The following is a 24,761-nucleotide window of genomic DNA, read 5'->3' on the forward strand; positions in this document are numbered from 1 at the left end:
AAAGTGTTTTATTTGCCTCTTAAAACTTTTCCCCCCAGTTTTATTGAGATGTACTTGACATACATCACTGTATGAATTTAAGGTGTACAGCATAATGTTCTGACTTTCATATGTTGAAATAGTTATCAATAAGTTTAGTAAGCATCCATCACCCCATATAGGTACCATAAAAAGAGAAAAAAAACGGAAAAAACATTTTTCTTTTTATGAGAATGTCGACTGGAAAAAATGCACAACGCGAGAGGTGTGCGTTGTTTTATTTGGGGCAAAATGAGGACTATACCCCAGGAGACAGTCTCAGATAGCTTTGAGGAACTGGTCTGAAGAGGTAAGGGGAGAAAGTCACGATAACTGTTATTTTGGTGAAAGGGGATACATGCAATCAAGCACACATTTTTGCAGAATGTTGCTACCAGTCTTGTGGAGATTACTGCTAGTCATGATGTGCAGATGTCTCCATTAATGATTTAGTGCTTATCTAGATACGAGGAGATTCAAGAATTTGGGCTCATAAAATCTTCTCCTGAAAATATCTAAATATCCCAAGGCCTGTTCTGACCGTTTTTACAGCGCACAGAGTGCTTCATTCCTGATCTCCACCCTAAAATACTTTTAGGGTGTCTTGAAGGTCACCCACTGCACCAGCTATTGATTTAAGCCTTGTAGAGTCAGATGGCAAGTTCCAAGTTTAGTTTGCAGCGCCCCCTCATGGCCATAAGTTCAAACCTGTTCGGGAGGCATTTCAGGACCATTTCATAGCATGGTGCTAGGAATGCTCATTCCTAGGTCGGGGAAGGATTTGTGTGTGTGTGTGTGGTACGCGGGCCTCTCACTGTTCTGGCCTCTCCCTTTGCGGAGCACAGGCTCCGGATGCGCAGGCTCAGCGGCCATGGCTCACGGGCCCAGCCACTCCGCGGCATGTGGGATCTTCGCAGACCGGGGCACGAACCCGTGTCCCCTGCATCGGCAGGCGGACTCTCAACCACTGCGCCACCAGGGAAGCCCAAGGGGAAGGATTTTATTGATAGGCCACTCACTGCGCTATTACTGGACTAGGCCTTATTAACAGCAAAACGTCTCTGGACCACCTGTCTTACTATTCTGTTATGGTACACGGGGAAAAAAAATCCCTCTTGTTGCTTCTTCCCATGTCTAGAGTTACACTGTTACAGTCATTGATCTCATAAAAACTATGTATCCGGTCAAGTCCTTCAGGTCACCTACTCACCATTATTTTTATCAGAGGCTCAGTCACACATTTGGTAATACAAGAAACAATCGCCTTCTGAAACAGGCAAAATAGAATATAGCAAGTAGCATCGATAGAGTTATAAATAAATATTGAAGCCAAGAGCTTCCTACGCCAAACCAGATTTTGAAGAAGTCAAGACGAGGGAATGGGTCACTTTAAGGCTGAAATCTGACTTTTCATATGGTTCATTAAATGTGTTATATCAGAGGATTCATCAGGTATGAAAACACAGCATGCAGTTTGAATTATGGCACAGGTGCTCCCCTGAGATGCCCTAAGGATGTCAACGGCCATGCAGTTTTGTAGCACAGCCTTACTCATCATAGAGACCTCAGAATTCAGTAGGCTAATAGCCTGATTAATATCATTTAAAGCCTATTGAGTGAATTTTGTTAAGGCTCCAGTGTGGGCAATTACACTCTCCAATCCTATTGAATGTGCAAACGTCGCTGGTAAATGATCATAACAGTGGAATGCAGATTTCTTGACCCATCAGGATCATACCTGTGGTAAACTGGTATGGCCATCTCCAAACTGGTATGTACGTGACCTTGAGTCCAAGAGAATTTACAATACTATATTAGTTGGAATACTTATATTAGTTGCAGGCATACAGCATAGTGACACAGTATTTTAATGTTATACTTCCTTAGAAGTTCTATCAAAATAATGGCTATGAATCCCTGTGCTACACAATATGTTACTTAAGATATTGCTTATCTATTTTAATTTATTAATTTTATTTATTTATTTTTGACTGCGTTTGGTCTTCATTGCTGCGTGCGTGCTTTCTCTAGTTGCGGCGAGCAGGGGCTGCTCTTTGTTGTGGTGCGCAGGCTTCTTATTACAGTGGCTCCTCTTGTTGCAAAGCACGGGCTCTAGGCGCCTGGGCTTCAGTAGTTACAGCACGCGGGCTCAGTAGTTGTGGCTCGTGGGCTCTAGAGCGCAGGCTCAGTAGTTTTGGCATACAGGCTTAGTTGCTCTGCGGCATGTGGGATCTTCCCGGACCTGGGCTTGATCCCATGACTTGATCCTGTGTCCCCTGCATTGGCAGGCGGATTCTTAACCACTGCGCCACCAGGGAAGTCCCTGCTTATCTATTTCATACCTAGTAGTTTGGATCTCTTAATATCATATTGCTATATTGCACCTCCTCCCTTCATTCTCCCCACTGATAACCTACATTTTTTTTTTATCTGTGAGTCTATTTCTCTGTTGCTATATATACTTCTTGGATTTATTTTCTAGATTGCACACACAAGTGATAGCATATAGTATTTGTCTTTGTCTGATGTATGTCACTAAGCATATTGCATGGAATATTATACTCTCAGGATAAACAACAAAGACAGCTGACAAATCTGTTTCTAACATCTTTTCCCTTTACCTTTGTCTGTTTTTGAGGTGGAAATATGAAATTCAAAAATTCTCATTTCTTATTAAAATTAGCTAATATTCGGAAAAACGTAAAATTATTGTTTTCATGAAAATGGGACAAAATCTAAAAATTAAAAGGGCTTTGCCTCTCAATCTTCACCCTTCTTAGTCATAAGAAGCCATGTTGCTATAAAGAAAGTGAAGAGGGAATTTTCTGGTGGTCCAGCAGTTAGGACTCGGAGCTTCCACTGCAAGGGCCTGGGTTTGATCCCTGGTGGGGGAACTAAGATCATGGAAGCCACGCAGCATGGCCAGAAAAAAAAGTGAAGAATAAATGGTCACGGAGGTAGAAGGAGCAGAGGACCCATCACATCCCACGTGGCACCCTCTGGACTTCCCGTTACATGAGAATGATAAACTTCCTACTTCTTTCAGGTACTAATTTCCAGGTGGTTTTTCACTCACAAGTAAAAACTATCCTAGCTGACAAATAGGATTTTTACTTTGTGGCAGGTATAGAATGGAGGCTTTCAGAAAAAAATCTTGAATTTAAAATTCTATGGCTTAAGAAAACTTCATGGGGACTTCCCTGGTGGTCCAGTGGCTAAGACTACGTGCTCCCAATGCAGGGGGCCAGGGTTCAATCCCTGGTCAGGGAACTAGATCCCACGTGCCACAACTAAGAGTTTGCATGTGGCAACTAAAGATCCCGCCTGCCGCAACAAAGAACCAGAACCTCTCATTTGTAATACTGGCCTATGAAATAAAATTGCAGGCATACTTTAGAGATATTGTGTGTTCAGTTCCAGACCAGTGCAAAGAAGTGTTTACTGTAATAAAGTGGGTCACAGTACATACTGAAGTTATATTTACACTATACTGTAGACTATAACAGGAACTCTGCTCAATACTCTGTAATAACCTAAATAGGAAAATAATTTGAAAAAGAATAGATACATGTATATGTATAATGGAATCCCTCTGCTGTACACCTGAACTAACACATGTTAATCAACTATACTCCAATATAAAAGAAAAATTAAAAAAAAAATACTTTGGGGCTTCCCTGGTGGTCCAGTGTTTAAGGCTCTGTGCTCCCAATGCAGGGGGCCAGGGTTCGATTCCTGGTCAGGGAACTAGATCCCACATGCACGCCACAACTAAGGACCCTGACTGCCACAACTAAGACCTGGTGCAACCAAATAAATAAATTTAATTAATTAATTTTAAAAACTTTATCGCTGCTCTTGTCAAGGGGGTGGCTGAGTGGATGCAGAGACACAGATCTTTGTGAAGACCCTGACTGCATCTTAGCTGACTAGCAGCATCTGTGTTTTATGGGCAAATAGCTGGCGGAGGGTCGTACTGTCTTAGACCAAAATATCCAGAGTCCACCCTGCACTTGGTGCTTTGCCTGAAGGGTGGCTTCATGGAGCCTTCCCTCAGCAGCTCGCCCAGAAATACAACTGGGACGAGAGGACCTGCCCCAAGTGCTATTCTTCCCTGCACCCCTGCCCTGTCATTGCCACATGAAGAACTTTGGCCACACCAACCACCTGGGCCCCAAGAAAAACATCAAATAAGGCCCATTCACAGCCTACTATTTGCTAGCAGGACAGCCTCATGTCAAGCAGAAATTTCCCTTTTGGTGACTGAAGCAGCAAACAAACAAAACAACTTACTGCTGAAAAATGCTGACAGTCATCAGAGCATCCAGTGGGTCACAGCAGTAACATCAAAATCACTGACGAACGATCACCGTAACAAATAAAATAATGTTAAAAGTTCGAAACATCGTGAAAATCATCAAAACTTGACACAGAGACACCAAGTGACCAAATGCTCTTGGAAAAAGAGCACAAAGATTGGTTCAGGCACGGTTGCTACAAGCCTTCAATTTCCAAAATGCAGCATCTGTGAAGCCAATAAAGTAAAGTGAAATAAAAAGAGGTATGCTTGGGACTTCCCTGACGGTCCAGTGTTAAGACTCTGAGCTTCCACCGCAGGGGGTGAGGGTTCGATCCCTGGTTGGGGAACTAAGATCCTACGTGCCACACAGCACAACCAAAAAAAAAAAAAAAAAAGAAAGAAAGAAAGAAAGAAAGAACACAGGTATGCTTGTATAAAAATAAATTACCATAACAACAATTATATATGATGATAACCCATTTAAAAATGGCAAGAGATACTCATAAAATTAACTACGGATACTGAGTAAAGAATCGAAAACAATTTGCCTTAAGAGATTATTTTTGCAGTCAGACAACATGGCTTCACATCCTGACAACATGGCTTCACATCCTGACTCAGGCACTTGCTGAGGTGGAGCTGAATTAGTCTTTAAACCAGTATTTGTCCTATGTTCCTTCATTTCTGAAATAAGAATAAACATCAGTATCTTTTTCAGCGATGAAAATTCAATGAGCTATTATGCTTAAAGCATTAATAACAATGATTCTTACTCGAAGCCTGGTAAGAAAGATAATAGAGATTGAAATTAAGGGAATTCCCTGGAGGTCCAGTAGTTAGGACACCATGCTTTCACTGCTATGAGGTTGGACCCCTGGTCCTGGAACTAAGATCCCACAACCCATGTGGCGGAGCCAAAAAAAAAAAAAAGTGAAATTAAGATAATTTTTAAAAATAAATTTATATTAATTTATTTATCTATTTATTTATTTTTGGCTGCATTGGGTCTTCGTTGCTGTGCGTGGGCTTTCTCTAGTTGTGGAGAGCGGGGGCTACTCTTTGTTGCGGTGCGCGGGCTTCTCATTGCAGTGGCTTCTCTTGTTGCGGAGCATGGGCTCTAGGCGCGCGGGCTTCAGTAGTTGTGGAGCATGGGCTTAGTTGCTCCACGGCATGTGGGATCTTAGTTCTTGGACCGGGGCTCAAACCAGTGTCCCCTGCATTGGCAGGTGGATTCTTAACCACTGTGCCACAAGGGAAGTCCCAAGATCACTCATCAAAGAAAAATATATTATTTTTGGTTGAGAACAAATTCTAACTGGAGAATATAGGGTGTCAGTTGTCAAGTCGGAAGTAGCACAGATCTTATTTTCTCTGCAACATACTTTGGCTCTGGATGTCACTACATCACTGGAAAATGGCAGGATAGCTTCCAGGCATTTGGCAATGGAGACTCTCTCCTTGTCACAAACTATAGTTGGAATCTTGGGGTCTTTCTTTTTTAAATAAATAAACTTATTTATTTTTGGCTGTGGTGGGTTTTCATTGCTGTGCACAGGCTTTCTCTAGTTGCAGCGAGCGGGGGTTGCTCTTCGTTGTGGTGTGCAGGCTTCAGTAGTTGTGGCTTGTGGACTCCAAAGCACAGGCTCAGCAGTTGTGGTGCCCAGGCTTAGCTGCTCCACGGCACATGGGATCTTCCCAGACCAGGGCTCCAACCCGTGTCCCCTGCACTGGCAGGCGAATTCTTAACCACTGTGCCACCAGGGAAGTCCTTGGGGTCTTTCTCATTCATTCTTAAAATTTCATTCAGTTCATTGCATGCTGGTTCAACTCCACACACTTGATTTTGAAGCACTTGACCATAGCCAACTCCCAAATTAAAAGACTTCAGTTCACCATTTGCCATTCCAGTACTTTCACTGAAGTGAACCCCTAAAGGAACACTCTTTCATCATGTTTATAGTGCACCTAACTTTATACATGTGGATTGTCACATCACAAAATTCCCCAAACAACCCACTGATTTATCTCTTGTTGTAAAATGAGAAAGTGTGAAATGTAAAGTGTGGGAAAAAATGCTAAGGAAAAATTGTATTAAAATATTTTATTATAGTAGAAAATCAACCATGTAACTTATAGCTTAATACCATACTTAGAAATCGAAATTTTAATACTCTTGGGACTTCCCTGGTCCAGGATGATCCCACATGCCGTGGAGCAACTAAGCCCCTGAGCCACAACTACTGAACCCACGTGAAGCAACTACTGAAGCCCATGCACCTAGAGCCCGTGCTCCACGAGAGAAGCCACCGCAATGAGAAGTCCGCGCATTGCAACAAAGAGTAACCCCCGCTTGCCGCAACTAGAGAAAGCCCACGCACAGCAACGAACACCCAACACAGCCAAAAAAAAAAAGCCCAAGGGCTTCCTCCTTCGATACCAATTGGGAATTCAGAGCATAAATAGGTACCCACCTATAAGCACCACTCAGGAATCACCTTAAGACACCAAGCCAGTCAGCATTATCTGTTTCCTCAAATCATTTTTTGAACACCTTAGAATTCTCCCATCTCCCTGGGAAGCTGATAAACATTCTCCTAACATTTCAATGTTAAAATCAGTCTCAATGACCAAACCAATCTTTGGGTGAAGTTCCATCCTAATCCGGTGAATGACCATAACTGCAATTTGGCAACAACAACAAAAAGTGCTCTGGAGGTGAATATATGAAATTTCTACTTTATCTATCAAACAGAATATTCCTATCGTATGCTGTTCGTTTTTTAAAGTCTTGAATATCGATATTTTCAAATGATTGCACTGAGTGCTTCAAGGACAAAACTGAAATTGCACGATTTTGAAATTTTCTAATATTTTTCGTATGCTTACTATATTCCTATTTTCCCCTCATGTAAATCAGGGTGGGTGCGTGCTGTGACATTTACTTAGGAAAAAGGACATTAAGAAATACATTCATACACTGCATATTCAGGAATGGGGAGCAGGTGGTAGGGAGTGCCAAAAAAAAAGAAAAATTCCAAAGGTGGAGTCACTTACCCCTGAGAGGACAAACCCAGACTTAATTGCAGCTTCATCCCTCCCAGAAAAGTGACCTTAAACCAATCACTCTAGAATTTCCTAAACAACACTAGTGAGGTAATAGACAGGAAAAGATTTTGCCCTCCTTTCCCCCAAAAAGGTAACCTTGCCTGACACTATCTTTTAAATTATTTATTTATTTATTTGGCTGCGCCCGGTCTTAGTTGCGGCACAATGGAACCTTTGTTGTGGCATGCAGGATCTTTCAGTTGCAGCACGCGGGATCTAGTTCCCTGACCAGGGATCGAACCAGGGGCCCCTGCATTGGGAGCTCGGAGTCGTAACAACTGGACCACCAGGGAAGTCCAGAAACTATCTTTTCTTTAACTAATAACTTTCTTATCCTGCCCAGTATCTGCCTATTAAAGCTTTCCATTTTGTACAGCTCCATGGAGCACCTCTTTTTTTACTAGGTGGAATGCTGCCCAATTCATGAATCATTCAATAACACCAACTTGATTTTTATATTTACTCTGTCCTATTTTTGCACAATAGAAGTCAGAGTCTGAAATACACTGCTATGATTTTTTTTTTTTTTTTTTTCGGTACGCGGGCCTTTCACTGCGGTGGCCTCTCCCGTTGCGGAGCACAGGCTCCGGACGGGCAGGCTCAGCGGCCATGGCTCACGGGCCTAGCCGCTCCGCGGCATGCGGGATCTTCCCGGACCGGGGCACGAACCCATGTCCCCTGCATCGGCAGGCGGACCCTCAATCACTGCACCACCAGGGAAGCCCCTGCTATGATATTTTCATTATACCATCTGAATATTCTGGAACAGAGGGTGGAGAGGAATTACTCAAGTACAAATTATGAGAATTTAATCCCCAAATTGTATGTTGCTTGATTCCATATTGGAAAGAAATTATTGCAGATTCTTTCAATCCTGAGAGCCTAATGGTGCACTGTTAGCTTCTCTTGTAAAGTACTGAGATGGGGAAAAAATGTGCTGGTGGAAGCAACAGGATTCATCCAGGGTTGACAAAAGTGATTAAATGTATTAATTAAAACAGGAGACCCTACAATACATTCTAAATAAAACACTAGCAAAATGTAATTGCAGCAGTTAAATGTGAATCATACACATAACATTCTGGTTCTTTTGAATAAATTTCCCTCCCAAGATAACTGCTCTCTGTTCAACTTCCAAAAATAAGACTTATTTCTCATTAAACATAGATATATACAAGTTATGGCCATCCAGTGGAGAAAGTGGCCAAGATTTCCCCTGCATTATTTCCACCAATCAGTCACTAGCTGTCACTTTCCTCCCATGAAAAGCCTAGTTCATTAATGTCCTTCCTGCCCTGTTCAAGGTCAGTTGGTAGACAATTCTGTCCCATAACCCACTGTGGAGTATCTATGGAAGGGCTCCCCGAACATAAGCATGATGGGTCATGTCCTAGTTTTACATTATTTTCTGCCTCTCCCTAACGATAATTTACACAATGTTCAATTTAATAATTCAGTGTCCTTATTTTTCCAGGCAACATGGAGGTGAAGGAACTACACCTAATGAAGTTGGCCTTTTCATCTTATTGACTCCTTCCCAGAGACCATCATCAAAGGCCCACACTGAAGGCGTAAGATCAACAGATTTCAAACTTCACGTTGAAAGGCATAAATTGTAACGAAGCGCTTTCAAAAAATTATTTATACACTGGAGATAATGGGCCATTTCCACATATATCCTTCTTACCCTCATATATGCATCATGTCATAAGTTTTAACACACTGTGACTTGTAATGATTCTGCAGTATATAATATCTCAGATTAATCTGGAGAACTACAGGCTGACTTAATCCTAGTATGCATTCTTTGATGTGTGGTCTATTGTAAGAATTGCTCAAAAAATTCCCCAAATTTATTACATTTGTAAGGGCTCTCCCAACTATGACTTTCATGATGCTCCCTGAGGATGCACTGTTTCTGAAAAGTGTTTCTATGTTCAGAATATCTGTATATTTTCTGAGCTGTATGAATTATTTCATCACACCAAAGGTGTGATTACTTGATGAAAACCTTTACGCATTCATTACATTGGAAAGCTTCTATGTTCCACAGTCTGGATCATCACTTACAAGCATTAGTAAACATATTCTTTTCTGTGGTTTCCCTCAAAGATAAGTCTTCTGAAGTCTGGTGCACTGTGACGCCTGGATAAAGCTTCTGCCCTACATTTCCATGGCTTCTCTTCAATATGGACTCTCTGCTGTTGCTTAATACTTGAACTCAAGGTAAATGTTTTGCCACACCCATTGCATTTGGGAGCTAACACTTCAGTATGTTCCCCAACTTGTGATCTTTGGGTAAAATCCTTGCCACACACAGTACGTCTGTGTTGTTTCTCTCGGGGATAAAGATTCTGATATCTAGTGACGAAGGACCAAAAATTTGAAACTTTGCCATATTCATTGCATTTTTAAGCGTGACGTATCTGGTGACCCTGAGTTTAAGGCACGACCTAAAAGCTTTGCAAAATTCACTACTTTTGTAATGTTTTGTCCAGTGCTTATTATCAAACTACTGGTGAGATGGGAGCCATGAGTATAGGTTTTGCACATTCATGGAATTTGTGAGGATTCTTTCTAGAATGAGTTCATTTTCTAAAGGCCTGACTATACTAAATACATTTACCTGGTTTCTAGCCAGTAAGAATTTTCTCATGAACATTAAAATGTGAACCTATGCTAAAAGTATTGCCACATCGATTATATTTTCAAGGTCTTTCACCAGTATGGACCATCTGATAAGTTAGGCTTGAAAGCACACTGAAGGATTTGTCACACTCGTTACATTTACAAGGTTTCTCTCCTGTATGAATAATTGGGTAGGTCACAAGGTATAAATTTTGACTAAACACATTGAGACAGTCATTACATTTGTAAGGTTTCTTTCCATCATGAATTGTCTGATGGTAAGTGAGGCTGAACGCACAAACGCTTTGCCAGACTCGTGATACTTGTACGGTTCCTCTCCACTATGAATTCTCTGAAGAACTGTAAGGTGTGAATTTTGAAGTTTGAATTTTGAAGTCCTTTCAACATATATCATATTTATATAGTTTCTCTCATGTATGGATTTTTTGATGTGTAGTGAGGGTTGAGACCTGAGTAAAGGTTTTTGCACACGCAATGTATGTGAAAGGTTTCTTTATAAAATGTTCTCTCCAGTGATTTGTAAGGTGTGAATTTTGACTGACGGCTTTGCCACAAATCGCTACATTTGAAAGGATTCTCTCCAGTATGCACCCTCCAATGAATGTGAAGATGTGGTTTTAGACGAAAGACCTTGCCACGCTCATTACATTTATAAGGTTTCTCCCCAGTAGGAACCCTCCACTGAATTGCAAGGTTTGAATTACAACGGAAGACTTTGCTACACATACCACATTTATATAATTTCTTTCCTGTACGAATTTTCTGATGTCTAATGAGGTTTGAGCGGTGATTAAAGGTTTTTCCACACTCATTTGTATACGGTTTCTCTTCGGTGTGAATTCTCTGAAGATTTGCAAGGACTGAATTTCGACTGAAGACTTTGCCACATACATCACATTTATATAGTTTCTCTCCTGAATGGATTATTTGATGTTGAGTGAGCTATAAGCCATGACTAAAGGTTTTGCCACATTCATTACATTTGTAACATTTTTCTACAACATGACTTTCCTGATGACCTACAAGGTGTGAATTTCGACCAAAGATTTTACCACATATATCCCATTTATATAATTTCGCTCCTGTGTGGATTCTCTGATATCTAGAGAGGTTTGAGCTGTTAAGGAAGGTTTCGTTACACTCGTTACACTTGTCTGGTCTTCTGTCAGTGTCGGGGGAATGCATAAAATCATTCTCATTTGTATTAGAAATACTGGTTTGAGGAGTAAGAGGAATTACGTGAAGCGGTGAAACTGAGGCACTACTGTTGATTTTCTTGTCAGCTAAATTTAAATTTAAATTCATAAATTTCCCCTTCACTTCTCATTATATGGAGTTCATCCTGAAAGCTTAATCCAAGCCTATTTCCAATGGGCTTGATTCCTGCATCCCGTCTACAATGGCAATGTCTTCCATCAGTGAGATTTTTGTTATGGGTTATAGGCATTACTTTATAATTTCTTTCATCATCTCTCTGCTGAGACTCAAAGTCATACATATTTTCCTGGATTTCCCTGAGGTAAAAATGTTCGATTTCATGACTTTCAGATCTTCCCAACATCACTGTTTGGAATACTTCTCCTGTTATCACTGTTCGTTTTTGGTTGTAACTGCTGGATCACATGTATAAGAGAGATATCTACAAGATATAAAGAAACATAGTTATCCTATTCATTACAACCTATAAATAAATGTTTCATATTGAATATATATTACACCAAAAGTAATACTTATACTAAACAGAGTTATGAAACTACCCAACAATGATCTTAAAATTTTTAGAAACACTAAAGGAATAGAATTCTTTCCTAAAGAAAGAGTAATAACATACAATTCAAGTTCATTTTAAGGTAGCCTTGTTTCACAAATCCTATGTTAAAAACACACAGATTGGACATCAGCTATCAAAGAGAGGGTATTTTTCCACCATGACCCCAAAGCACATACCAATTAACATTAAACATACTGCTGTCTCATAACTGAGGAGAAAAAAATATTATATTACAGATATATTCTGCATACTTACTACACATACATAAATGCTATAAAAAGATGTAATGCTAAATAATCCAAACAAGCTAATAAATAATCTAATTAATTGGCTGTTTAGAATTGAAAAATTAATACATAATAGAGAAAATGAAGAATTTGCTACAACTTTTAAGAAAACAAAATATTTTTCTAAATATCTGCTTTAAAACTATGTACCAGGCTTCCCTGGTGGCACTGTGGTTAAGAATCTGTCTGCCAATACAGGGAACACAGGTTCCAGCCCTGGTCCGGAAGATCCCACATGCCGCGGAGCAACTAAGCCCGTGCGCCACAACTACTGAAGCCCATGCACTAGAGCCCATGCTCCACAAGAGAAGCCACTGCAATGAGAAGCCCACGCACTGCAATGAAAGAGTAGCCACTGCTTGCCGCACCTAGAGAAAGTCTGTGCACAGCAACAAAGACCCAACGCAGCCAAAAATAAATAAATTTAAAAAAAAAAGTGATTGTAGGGAGAAGGTAGGATTGCATCTATTACACTATTTCCTATGTAATGTGTCCAACTGCATATTCCATAAGTTCCATTGTCATGCTTATATTCGAGAAACACATACATAATATTCTAGGAGATTGTGCAAGAATTTTGCTAGCAGAAACCAGAAGGAAAAACCAGGAAAAGGCAACTCAAAAGGAGATTCATGCATTTCTTCCGTACACACACATGCAGATACAAAGAAATCGAATCAATGGTACAATGGAGTAGGAAGGAGATCATGATTTTGAAACCGAGTCCCCCTATATTTCAGTTCCCCTGCCGAGTTTGACTAACCTCTTTATAGAATATTTTATTCCCTTTCTTGTCCCACACCTGCTCCCCTTAAGACTGAGGGTATCAAAAGGGTGGGGGGATTGAAACTGAGGAAGACCCTGTGGGGCCCTGCCAGCCTTTCCGTGTCCTCGTTTCTTGTTCATAGAAAAAGCCTTAGTCTCCTAGACTTTACCGGAGATCCAAAGAGCAGATTCAAGCCGTTACTATTAGGAGAGTGAGGGAACGCAGAAAAAAAGGAAAAGCAAGTCCAGCATAATCTTTAAGGTAGCTTAAACCGATACCTTGCTTTATGACCCCTAACTGCGGCTTCAACCAGTTGTAAACAACATTGTCACAGTGCTCTGGAGACAGGATTTTGTGATAGTCCTCAAAACCAGACCAAAAAACTGGAAAGACATATAGGTGAGGTACTTGTGATACTTTCTATCTTGTATCCTACAACCTGCTGACCACCCTACGGAGTAGGTTCAAGTGGTGACTCTGAAGGCAGTAGGATGATATTGCAACACATGAGGGAAAGTGTTCTCCATCAGTAATTTTCTGTTACCCAGTAAACCCATTCCACAGGGAGTCCACCAAAAGCTGTCCACAAACTACAGGTGGATTATCACAGCAAAGAAACTGGAAAAATCTTCAGTCCTTAGGACTACGTAATTCAAAAGCACATTTAAGAGGCAAATCGTACAAACTTATGAAAGTAAGAAATCAGGAAGAGTACACATTCCCAGACTAGGCAGAGTAGTACAAGAGCCAAAATATTACAACATATGGGGGTCAGATGCTCAAGGACCTTGAGACGGAACCATGGGCTCGACCCACAGATGCCAAGCTAAGAGCCTGAAAGATTCATATATGCTCCCCATGTAGGACTGGGGATCAAAAAGAGGATCTCTCGGGACTTCCCTGGTGGCGCAGTGGTTGAGAGTCCGCCTGCCAATGCAGGGGACACGAGTTCGAGCCCTGCTCCAGGAAGATCCCATGTGCCGCGGAGCAACTAAGACCATGCGCCACAACTACGGAGCCTGCGCGCTAGAGCCCGTGAGCCACAACTACTGAGCCCGTGTGCCACAACTACTGAAGCCCGTGCGCCTAGAGCCCGTGCTCTGCAACAAGAGAAGCCACCGCAATGAGAAGCCCGCGCACCGCAACGAAGAGTAGGCCCCGCTCGCCGCAACTAGAGAAAGCCCGCGCAGCAACGAAGACCCAACGCAGCCAAAGATAAATAAATAAGTAAATTTAAAAAAAGAAAGAGAATCTCTCCGTCCGCTGACCTTAGTTTTCCTAACTAACAATGCAGAAGAACCACTCCATCTCCCTGTCACACAAAACCTTGAAGTGCATGGCAAAATCAGAACACAAGAAATGGCTGAGGGATCTAAATAAGCAGGCAGGGCCTGAGACAACCCCATGCAGGTTCTGAGGTGCCAGATGAGTCAAAGAGCAGCCAGTGTCTCCCATCTTCTGATTACGTCTTCCAAGTACTGCAACTCCCATCAAACTCAGAGGCTAAGGGGTGGGACTCCAGAGGCATCAGCTCTGATCTACAGGGACTAACTGAGCATCCAGTGGAATCAAGACCCAAAGGAGAGATGACGGGGCAAGAGACCCCTTTAAAACAGCCCGCCTCATGCTCCTCAAATTCAAGCAACAACCAGTTCACAGCAGCCAGATGATGAGTGTTGTGGATCTCGATAAAGACCTTGCCTTTGTCTCTCGTGGAGCTGCAGCAACACTGGAGGGTGAAAGAATACATTTTACATGTGGAAGGACAGGAGGGATAAGTTACGGAGAAGAAAAATTTCCTCTGAGAGTTTTCAATGAATAAACTTCGGTTTTCCCAAAGAACTCTCTACCCTGAGAAGAGGTTCCCAAACGCTATTCATGTTGTGGCTTCCTCTCTGCCCTGAGATCCCACCTGTGTTCACACTTTTTTTTTTTTTTTTTTTTTTGCGGTACGCGGGCCTCTCACTGTTGTGGCCTCTCCCATGGCGAAGCACAGGCTCCGGACACGCAGGCTCAGAGGCCATGGCTCACGGGCCCAGCCGCTCCGCGGCATGTGGGATCTTCCCAGACCGGGGCACGAACCCGTGTCCCCTGCATCGGCAGGCAGACTCTCAACCACTGCGCCACCAGGGAAGCCCTGTGTTCACACTTTTGATACATTCTCACCCATTTGTGTTTTTGCTATTTTCACACCACTCACCAGAGTCCTGGGCTCTTTCTCTTGCTCTAAAATGGAGATAATGTTCAGATCAGAAATAGAAATTCCTCCTTATCAGAACAAAGAAATGTATAGTGGGACTTCCCTGGTGGTCCAGCGGTAAAGAATCTGCCTTCCAATGCAGGGGATATGGGTTTGATCCCTGGTCAGAGAACTAAGATCCCACATGCCACGGGGCAACTAAGCCCGCACGCCACAACTACTGAGCAAGTGTGTCTCAAGTACAGCCCGTGTGCTGCAAACTACAGAGCCCATGCGCTCTGGAAACCGTGCACCACAACCAGAGAGAAGCCCGCTCGCCACAATGAAGAGCCTGTGCTCCGCGATGAAAATCCTGCCTGCGGCAACTGAGACCCCAAGCAGCCAAAACTAAAAAATTAATTACTTAATTAGAAAAAAAAAGAAAAGGAAATGTAAAGTGCTGTGGTTTTTCCAAAATCACAGTGCTTTGTTCAGCTGAGTAGTGAAGAAAAGACAGGTGTTTCTGGAAAAATATTTCAAACATTCACCCACTGCCGGCCTCCTTCTAAATGCATAGGGAACAGTGTAATACATATACCTAACACTCTTCCAAGAAATACTGAGTCAAAAGCAAAGGGTACAAAACAGGAAATCAGACATTTTTTAAAAGTCTGCCATTGTGAAATTGAGACACAGATGTAGAGAACAAACATAGGGACACCAAGAGGGGAAAGCAGTGGTGGGGGTGGGGGTGTGATGAATTGGGTGATTGGGATTGACATGTATACACGGATATGTACAAAATGGATGACTAATATAAGAACCTGCTGTATAAAAAAATAAATAAAATTAGATTAAAAAACTAAAAAAAAGAAAAACAACATGGCAGAGATGTCAAAGATAAAATGGGTCTTGAGCAAGTTTAAGAGATGTATTTATTAATGACTCCTAAGAAGGGCCTAAAGTCAGTGCTTAATAATTCTACTTTATGTCTACCTTTTAATGTGATTTAAAAAACAAAAGTCTGCCATTGAACTTTTTTTTTTCAATTTATTTTATTTTTATTTATTTATTATTTTTTGGCGATGTTGGGTCTTCGTTGCTGTGCGCAGGCTTTCTCTAGTTGCGGCGAGTAGGGTCTACTCTTCGTTGCGGTGCACGGGCTTCTCATTGCGGTGGCTTCTCTTGTTGCGGAGCACGGGCTCTGGAGTGCGTGGGCTTCAGTAGTTGCAGCGCATGGGCTCAGGAGTTGTGGCTCGTGGGCTCTAGGGCTCAGGCTCAGTAGTTGTGGTGTACAGGATTAGCTGCTCTGCAGCATGTGGGATCTTCCCGGACCAAGACTCGAACCTGTGTCCCCTGCATTGGCAGGCGGATTCTTCACCACTGCACTACAAGGGAAGCCCTGCCATTGAGCTTTATATATAATTAAGCTCTAGAACAACCTCTGATGTAACACGAAAGGCACAGATCATCTGAAGAAAGGGTCAGTTTAAACTCATGATGCTGCATGTCTGAGTCTCCAAGGGGCCCCCCAAGAGGCACACAGGGGAAAATGCATAACACAAAAGGGCAGATCCCAACATCTAGAGAGAAGTTATCCTCACCCATGGAGATCGGGTTCCTTTATGTTTCCAACATCATGTCACGGTACAAGGCCCTCTGTGCAGGGTCCAGGCATTCCCACCCATCCTAAGAGAAATCAATGGCCACATCTTCAAAAGTCAGCTGTTCCTGAAACAAAAACATTTCTGGGGGGAATGTTGGATAAATTAGGAGTTTGGGATTAACATATACACACTATGATAAATAAAACAGATAACCAGGAAGGATCCACTGAATCACACAGGGAGCTATACTCAATATCTTGAAATAACCTATAATGGAAAAGAATCTGAAAAAAGAATATATATATAGCTGAATCACTTTGCTGTACACTTGAAACTAAGACAACATTGTAAATTAACTATACCTCAATTAAAAAAAATTTTAACCAAGTGGCCATGAGGATAGTTTTTATCTGGGCCCATGACCCATGGCCACTGGGCCTGCGCGTCCGGAGCCTCTGCTCTGCAGCGGGAGGGGCCGCGACGGTGAGAGGCCCACGTACCGCAAAAGAAAAAAGAAGTTCAAAGGACTTCCCTGGTGGCACAGTGGTTAAGAATCCACCTGCTGATGCAGGCGGCGTGGGTTCAATCCATGGTCCAGGAAGATCCCACATGCTGCGGAGCAACTAAGCCCGTGCACCACAACTACTGAGCCTGCTCTCTAGAGCCTGCATGCCACAACTACCGAGCCCGCGAGCCACAACTACTGAAGCCCGGGCGCCTAGAGCCCATGCTGTGCAACAAGAGAAGGCACCGCAATGAGAAGCCCGTGCACTGCAATGAAAAGTAGCCCCCACTCGCCGCAACTAGAGGAAGGCCACACGGAGCAACGAAGACACAACACAACCAAAAATAAATTAATTTTTAAAAAAATGAAGAAGTTCAAGGTGAACAACATGGAACAGCATGAAAGGTCACTATATATGTGGGCCCACACAAACACACACATACACAGAAAATGTTAGTGATCTTCCTACTATTTAAACCATTAACATGATAGTGTAGGAAAAATTCAAGGCCAGGGAATATACTGAAGATATAATTTCAACTACAAAAGATATATACTTTTGAAATCATGAGAAGTGATTGCAACTGATGTCAAAAAAAATTTTTTTAAGGATTAAAAGGGAGTACCATGAACAATAATACCTACACATTACATAATCTATAAGGTAATTTCATAGAAACATAAACCTACTAAGTTGGAAACATTAAGAAATAAAAAATCTGAACAGAATTATAACTAGAGAGATTCAAGCAGTAATCAGAAACCCTCAAAGAAAAACTCAGGAAGACATGTCTTTAACTGCATAATTCTACCAAACATTTACAGAAGAATGACCACTAATCCTGCTAAAAATCTTACAAAGAGTTGAAGAGAAAACACTGCCAAACTCATTCTATGCGGCCAGCATGACTGTGATACCAAACTCAGAGCATCACATAAGAAGAAAGGAAAACTAGGGCTTCCCTGGTGGCGCAGTGGTTAAGAATCCGCCTGCCAATGCAGGGGATACGGGTTCAGCCCTGGTCCGGGAAGATCCCACATGCCGTGTAGCGACTAAACCAGTGCGCCACAATTACTGAGCCTGTACTCTAGAGCCCGTGAGCCACAACTACTGAGCCTGTGTGCTACAGCTAATGAAACCCACACACCTAGAGCCTGTGCTCCACAACAAGAGAAGCCACTGCAATGAGAAGCCCGTGCACCGCAACCAAGAGTAGCCCCCGCTCACCACAACTAGAGAAAGCCCGCACACAGCAACGAAGACCCAACACAGCCAAAAATAAAGAAAGAAAAATAAAGAAATCTATGTAAAAAAAAAATAAAGACAACGGGACACTCTCTCCAAAAAGAACTGCCACACACAGACAGACACCCAATTTGACCAATCATTTCATGGGTAACTGTCGCTCACACTCAGAATTTTTGGTCTATTCTCTCATCTCCATTTTACAAGTGGGCTCCCCAAGGGCCAGAGGGGAGATATCTCTGAGAAGGTCTGAATTCAGTGAAGAGAGCCATGTGGAACTGAATTCTGAAAAGCTTCCTGAAGGACCAGTGGACAAAGTTTGTCCTTACTGTCCATCCCACTTAAAACACAGGGACGGGGACTTCCCTGGTGGTCCAGTGGTTGAGAGTCTACCTTCCAATGCAGGGGACGTGTGGGTTTCATCCCTCGTAGGGAAACTAGGATCCCACATGCCGCGGGGCAATTAAGCCTGCGCGCCTCAACTACTGAGCCTGCACGTTCTGGAGCCCGTGCTCCACAACGAACAGTCCCGCATGCCACAACTAAGACCCAACACAGCCAAATAAGTAAATAAATATTTTAAAAAACAAAAAATAAAAAACACAGGGACGATCTTGCATGTTCCTGAGCAAAGGAAACTTCTCTTGCAAGGTCTGATCACACTGACACCAAGCAATTAATTATTCTTTCTCAGAAAATCAAAGAAAAATATTTTAAAAACACAGCATTGCAAAACCATTGCCGCTGGTGTGGAAAACACTGAAAGGGGTCAGCTTAGAAATAAGCTGTGAGCAAACTTCTTCATCATAAATAGAGGGGCTTTGTTGGAAGGTTTCACATCAATCCAGCCCATCCTTCCTCACTTACACAGAACAGTCAAGAGGGCCCTGAGGGAAACAACTTTATAACACCTCACAGCTCATAATTTTAACAGAGCACACAAAAAGGAAGAAAACGGAATATGAGACTAACTGGTTAAATTAGGTTTTGGCTGTTAATATAAACCATCATTGATATCTTTACCAAGTACACATCAAAATAGCCTAAAATTATTTATTAGTTACCAAGGAACTTTTCCCATATAGGAGATAAAGAAGAGAAAGCAGGCAGGCCTCAAAGGAACCTGAAACATACTTTTTTTTTTTTAAACACATTTTTTAAAGAAATAATTTGTGAATTTTTTTCACCTAAAAATTCTGCTGTTAAAGTTTTTAAAAATTGAGACTATAATGTTTAGAAAAGAATGATATGAGTTAATTATAGACCACCAAAAATTATTCCAGAAATAAATACTTATTTACAGGAAAGGAGAAACTGAATGAACTAAGATTTACTCCAACCTACAAAAAAAATTATATATACAGAATCAAGAAAGAAAAAGTAAATGCATTCACAAAAAAAATACTTTAAATGTTCCTCTAAAAAGGCACCATGTAGTGACAGAGTCAGTCATTTCTTGCCCCAGGTGTCCTCTCCCCTGACCTCTACTCCATGCCAGGAAAAGGGAAGGGCGTGACCCACAACTAAGTGAATCAAGTCACTGTCCCCCTGACTGAATAGGGATTGCAAATGGAAGTTATCTTCTCATATAAATAATTACAAAATGCATAAGCCTGTAGACTGCAGCTTTGCAATTCTCATCCTCATTTGTATAATTTAAACAAATTTTAAATGTACTATATTCTAAAACCACAAATCATGTATCACAACTTAATCATCCACATCCAAACAGCTCACCATCCAACTGCATCCAGCTCCCACCACCTACCTGCACTACTATGTGTCACCATCTCATTCCGTTTATCTGTCTCCCTAGTTTTCTCCGTCTACGTCTTTTTGCTCCCCTCCGCTCTCCTGCTGTTCCTGCCCTCTTCTCTATTTCCTCCCTCACACCTGGCCTGCCCCACTCTGCAGCCTGTTCCCCCTTGTTCCTCTTTCTCCCCCACCTCCGCTCCCTGTCTACCCTCTGGGTTACACCTCTTCCGGTCCCCTTCCATTCCGTTCCTCCCCACTCGCCGGCACTTCAGTTGGCGACGCTTCCTTCCTGCTCTGTCTTCCTCTGCTCTTCGTGTCCCCCTTTGTCCTCTTCCTCTCCCAGCACCAGAAAGCCTTCGTTCCACCTTTTATCCTCTCCCGGACTCACTGTGTGCAGGGCCTCACCACTGCTGCCCTCGCTCCTACCGCTGATCCGGGCCTCTCGCCATGCTGCCCACCCGGAGATCCGGCTTTTTTAATTTACTTCTCTAGTTTATTGGCCCGCTAGTTTCAAGGCGAAATCTATTTCATTTCACTATCTCTTTGCAAGTCCCTCAGCCACCGTCTAAGTTCCCATTGGTTCTCCCTCATTCTTTTCTGCTTCTCAGTTTTTCTATCCCTCTCTCGGTCGCTCTGTCTCTGCTTCTCCTGATCCCCCTTCGCCCCCATATTTAGAAAGATGGCGAGTGAATAAGATGCCCGCCTACCGCAAGAGACCATTTTCCACCTGAGTTGAACTTGGCACGGAAGAACCATGGGTGTCCACAAGGCTGGCGCAGGTCACGTCCCCCTATGCGGGGTGAGGGGAAGGGCTGACCAGGAAAGAAGCCTGTGGAGCAGAAGGACCGGCCTGAGGAGACGCGAGGACAGAGGCGCTGGGAGGGAGGGAGGGGGTTTCAGGAGAGGGGCGGGCTCTGCAGAACCCCAGGACCGGGGTGAGAACGCGGCCTGTCCGGGAGCGGGGCGACCGGCGCTGCCCTCCAGGGGCCGCGAGGGCGAGGCTGGGGGTGGGGTGAAGGGCGAATCCACCTCGCGGTCAAGGACTTTACAAGGGGAGGCCGAGACAGTTAACAGGTTTTAAGCAGCGAAGTGTTGCGAAAGGTGGTGTCTACCTGGACGGAAGGTGTTAAAAACCAAGGGCAAGGGCCATCCTCAGAGAAATCTCTAAGCCGAAGAGGAAAGATCCCCGAAAAGATTCGGACCGGCTAGATCTGAATTTACCTGGGGTAAATTCAGGGGCGGGTGTGGGGATTTTAGGTCCGTAGTCATTCACAAGACCCTGACGAGGGAGTAAGAAAGGCCCCGGCACGCGGATTTTCACTAGAAAGGAGAAATTCACCCTGTGTCTTATGACCCTGTCTCCGCCGTATCCGCTTCCAGGTCCTCTGGAAATTGCGCGATTAGAAGCAGGGCCTCCGGGGGGCGCGGCCTGAGCGGAGAGCTTCGAGCGAGGAGCCGGAGGAGGAAGGAGCCCAGGTCTGAGAAGGGAGAGCGAGAAGCCCTGGCAGGGGGCGGGCACCGAAGGTGCTTCCCAGTAACTTAACGTGCTTAGTTTAAGTGACTGTAACAGTTTTAAGGTAAAAAGCTTACAGTTGCGTGGGCCAGTTACGTCGGAAACTAAGATGTTTCCTGTTAAGATGAAAATGGTTTAAGTAAGGGAATATCCTGTTGGTCCAGTGGTTAGGAACTTGGTTAGGGAACTAAGATCCTGCAAGCTGCACAGCTGAACCAAAACCAAAAAACAAAACAAAAACAACAGGAAAACACACACACCCACACACACACAAAACAAAAACCCGTCAGTGTCTTTTTGGCAAGAGTTTGCTTTCAAGTCCTGCTAGTGAGACTGAAGCAAGTTGTGACATGTGAACTTAGTTGCGGCACGCATGTGGGATCCAGTTCCCTGATCAGAGATTGAACCCGGGCCCCCTGCATTGGGAGCACGGAGTTTTATCCACTGCGCCACCAGGGAAGCCCCCTGTATATTGTTTATTCTTAATAGGAAACTGAAGAACATTGGCCTCTTCAAACTATTTCACTAAGCGTTCCAAGCACAAAAATGTTCTACTTTTAATGACCTCTGAAAATCTTTTATATTCTAATATTTTTGGTTTACTTCCTATATTCCTATTTTCACTTCATGTAAATCAAGGTTTATGCCATGGCTTTTATTGTAGCGCACACACACAAAAAACCACATAAAATATTCTTATAGTGCATATTCGTGAAAGTATGTCAGGTTTTAGGTGGTGTGAAAAAGAAATAACAAGGCCAAGGCAGAGTCCCTTCACCCCAGGACAGCAAACCAAGTCTTAATTGTAGTTTCATCCCTCCCTAGAATGTGGCCTGAAACCAGTAACTCTGCAATTTCCAGATCAACACTAGTGAGGTTATCTACAGAATAAGACCTCAGCTGCACGACTACCCAAAATAGGAGACCTAGCCTCAAACAATCCTTTTTAATTTTTTTTGTGCCAGTAAGTCTGTCTTAACCCACTTTCTCCCTACAAAAGCGTTCATAACTGTACAGCTCCTTGAGCACCACCCTATTTACTAGATGGCATGCTGCCCTATTCATGAATCATTCAACAAAGCCAATTAGATGTTTTTTTAAATTAATTTCTGTCGCGTCTTAGTTGCGGCACGCATGATCTTCGTTGTGGCATGTGGGATCCTTCATTGCGGCGCGTGTGCTCTACAGCCTGGGGTCTCAGTAGTTGTGGCACCTGGGCTCTCTAGCTGTGGCACACAGGCTTAGTTGCCCTGCGGCACCTGGGATCTTGGTTCCTCGACCAGGGATTGAACCCGCGTCCTCTGCGTTGGAAGGCAGATTCTTAACCACTGGACTAGTAGGGAAGTCCTAGCCAATTAGATCTTTAAATTTACTCAGTTCCATTTTTGCACATTAATGGAAGTCAGCCTCTAAAATGCACTGCTGTGGTATTTTCACTATAGCCATCCAAATATTCTGGAATAGAGTGTGGAGAGAAGAACTCAAGTACAATTATGAGTACGTAATCTCCCCAAGTGTGCTGCTTGATTCCTTCATTGAAAGAAATTGTTACAGATACATTTTCAGCCCTGAGAGCCTAATAGTGCATTCTCAGTTTCTGTAATATATTACTGAGGTGGGGTAAAACTGTGTTGGTAGAAAGAACATGATTAATCCGTGGTTTAAAAAAAAGTGATTTATTAAATAAGAGACCTATGATACATTCTGAATAAAACAGCAGCAGCAATTAAATGTGAATCATATAACTACAAATACTATTTGGTTTCTTCTGATTAAATTCCACTCTTGGTTAACTGCTCTCTATTCAATTTCCAAGAATAAGACTAATTTTTCAGACTTCCCTGGTGGCGCAGTGGTTAAGAATCCACCTGCCAATGCAGGGGACAGGGGTTCAAGCCCTGGTTCTGGAATATCCCACATGCCGCACAGCAACTAAGCCTGTGCGCCACAACTACTCAGCCTGTGCTCCAGAGCCCATGCTCCGCAATGAGAAGCCTGCACACCACAACAAAGAGTAGCCCCTGCTTGCCACAACTAGAGAAAGCCCATGTGCAGTAATGAAGACCCAATGCAGCCAAAAATAAATTTACTGAAAAAAAAGACTAATTTTTCATTAACCATTGCCATTCAGTGGAGAACGTAACCACCATTTCCAGTGCATTATTTCTAACAAATAACGAGTCCTAGTAACCTGTGACTCTCCTCCCATGAAAAGTCCAGTCCTTAATGCTTGATCTGTTCATTGTCAGCTGGAAGAACATTCTGTACTATAACCCACTATCTATGGATGGGCACCTTGAACATAAGCATGATAACTGATATCATAGGTTTACATTATTCTCTGCCCTTCCCTGATTCTAATTCATTCAATATTGTTATGTAACTCAGTATTTTTTTTTTTTTTCTTTTTGGCTAGGTCAGGTCTTAGTTGTGGCACATGGGATCTTTATTGAGGCATGCGGGATCTTTCATTGCAGCAGACTAGGTCTTTGTTGTGGCAGGTGGGCTTCTCTCTAGTTGTGGCATGACGGTTTTCTCTTCTCTAGTTGTGACACGCATGCTCTCTAGTTGAGAAGCGCAAGCTCAGTAGTTGCAGCGCGTGGGCTAGTTTCCCCACAGCATGTGGGATCTTAGTTCCCTGACCAAGTATTAACCCACATCCCCTGCATTGGAAGGCAGATTCTTTTTTTTTTTGCGGTATGCGGGCCTCTCACTGTTGTGGCTTCTCTCGCTGCAGAGCACAGGCTCCGGATGCGCAGGCTCAGCGGCCATGGCTCACGGGGCCAGCCGCTCCGTGGCATGTGGTATCCTCCTGGACCGGGGCATGAACCCGTGTCCCCTGCAACAGCAGGCAGACTCTCAACCGCTGCGCCACCAGGGAAGCCCGGAAGGCAGATTCTTTACCACTGGACCACCAGGGAAGTCCTTTAGTATTGTTTTTCCAGGAAAGGTGGATATGAATGAACCACACCTAGTGAATTTGGCCCCTTCGTCTTGACTCCATCCCAGAGACCATCAGGAAATTCCTGTAAGAAAGGTATAAAATCAAAAGACTTCAAA

The 24,761-nt window shown here is 43.1% G+C and overlaps 1 protein-coding gene across 1 annotated transcript in view; it reads left to right on the forward strand.

Annotated features, from left to right (window-relative positions):
* The window catches only part of LOC309977420 (uncharacterized protein), a 281,570-nt gene that overhangs the window by 173,835 nt on the left and 82,974 nt on the right, over window positions 1–24,761 (forward strand). The window lies entirely within an intron of this gene.

Source organism: Leucopleurus acutus (genome assembly GCF_964270905.1).
Source record: "Leucopleurus acutus genome assembly, chromosome: 20".
NCBI classification, from domain to species: Eukaryota; Metazoa; Chordata; class Mammalia; order Artiodactyla; family Delphinidae; genus Leucopleurus; species Leucopleurus acutus.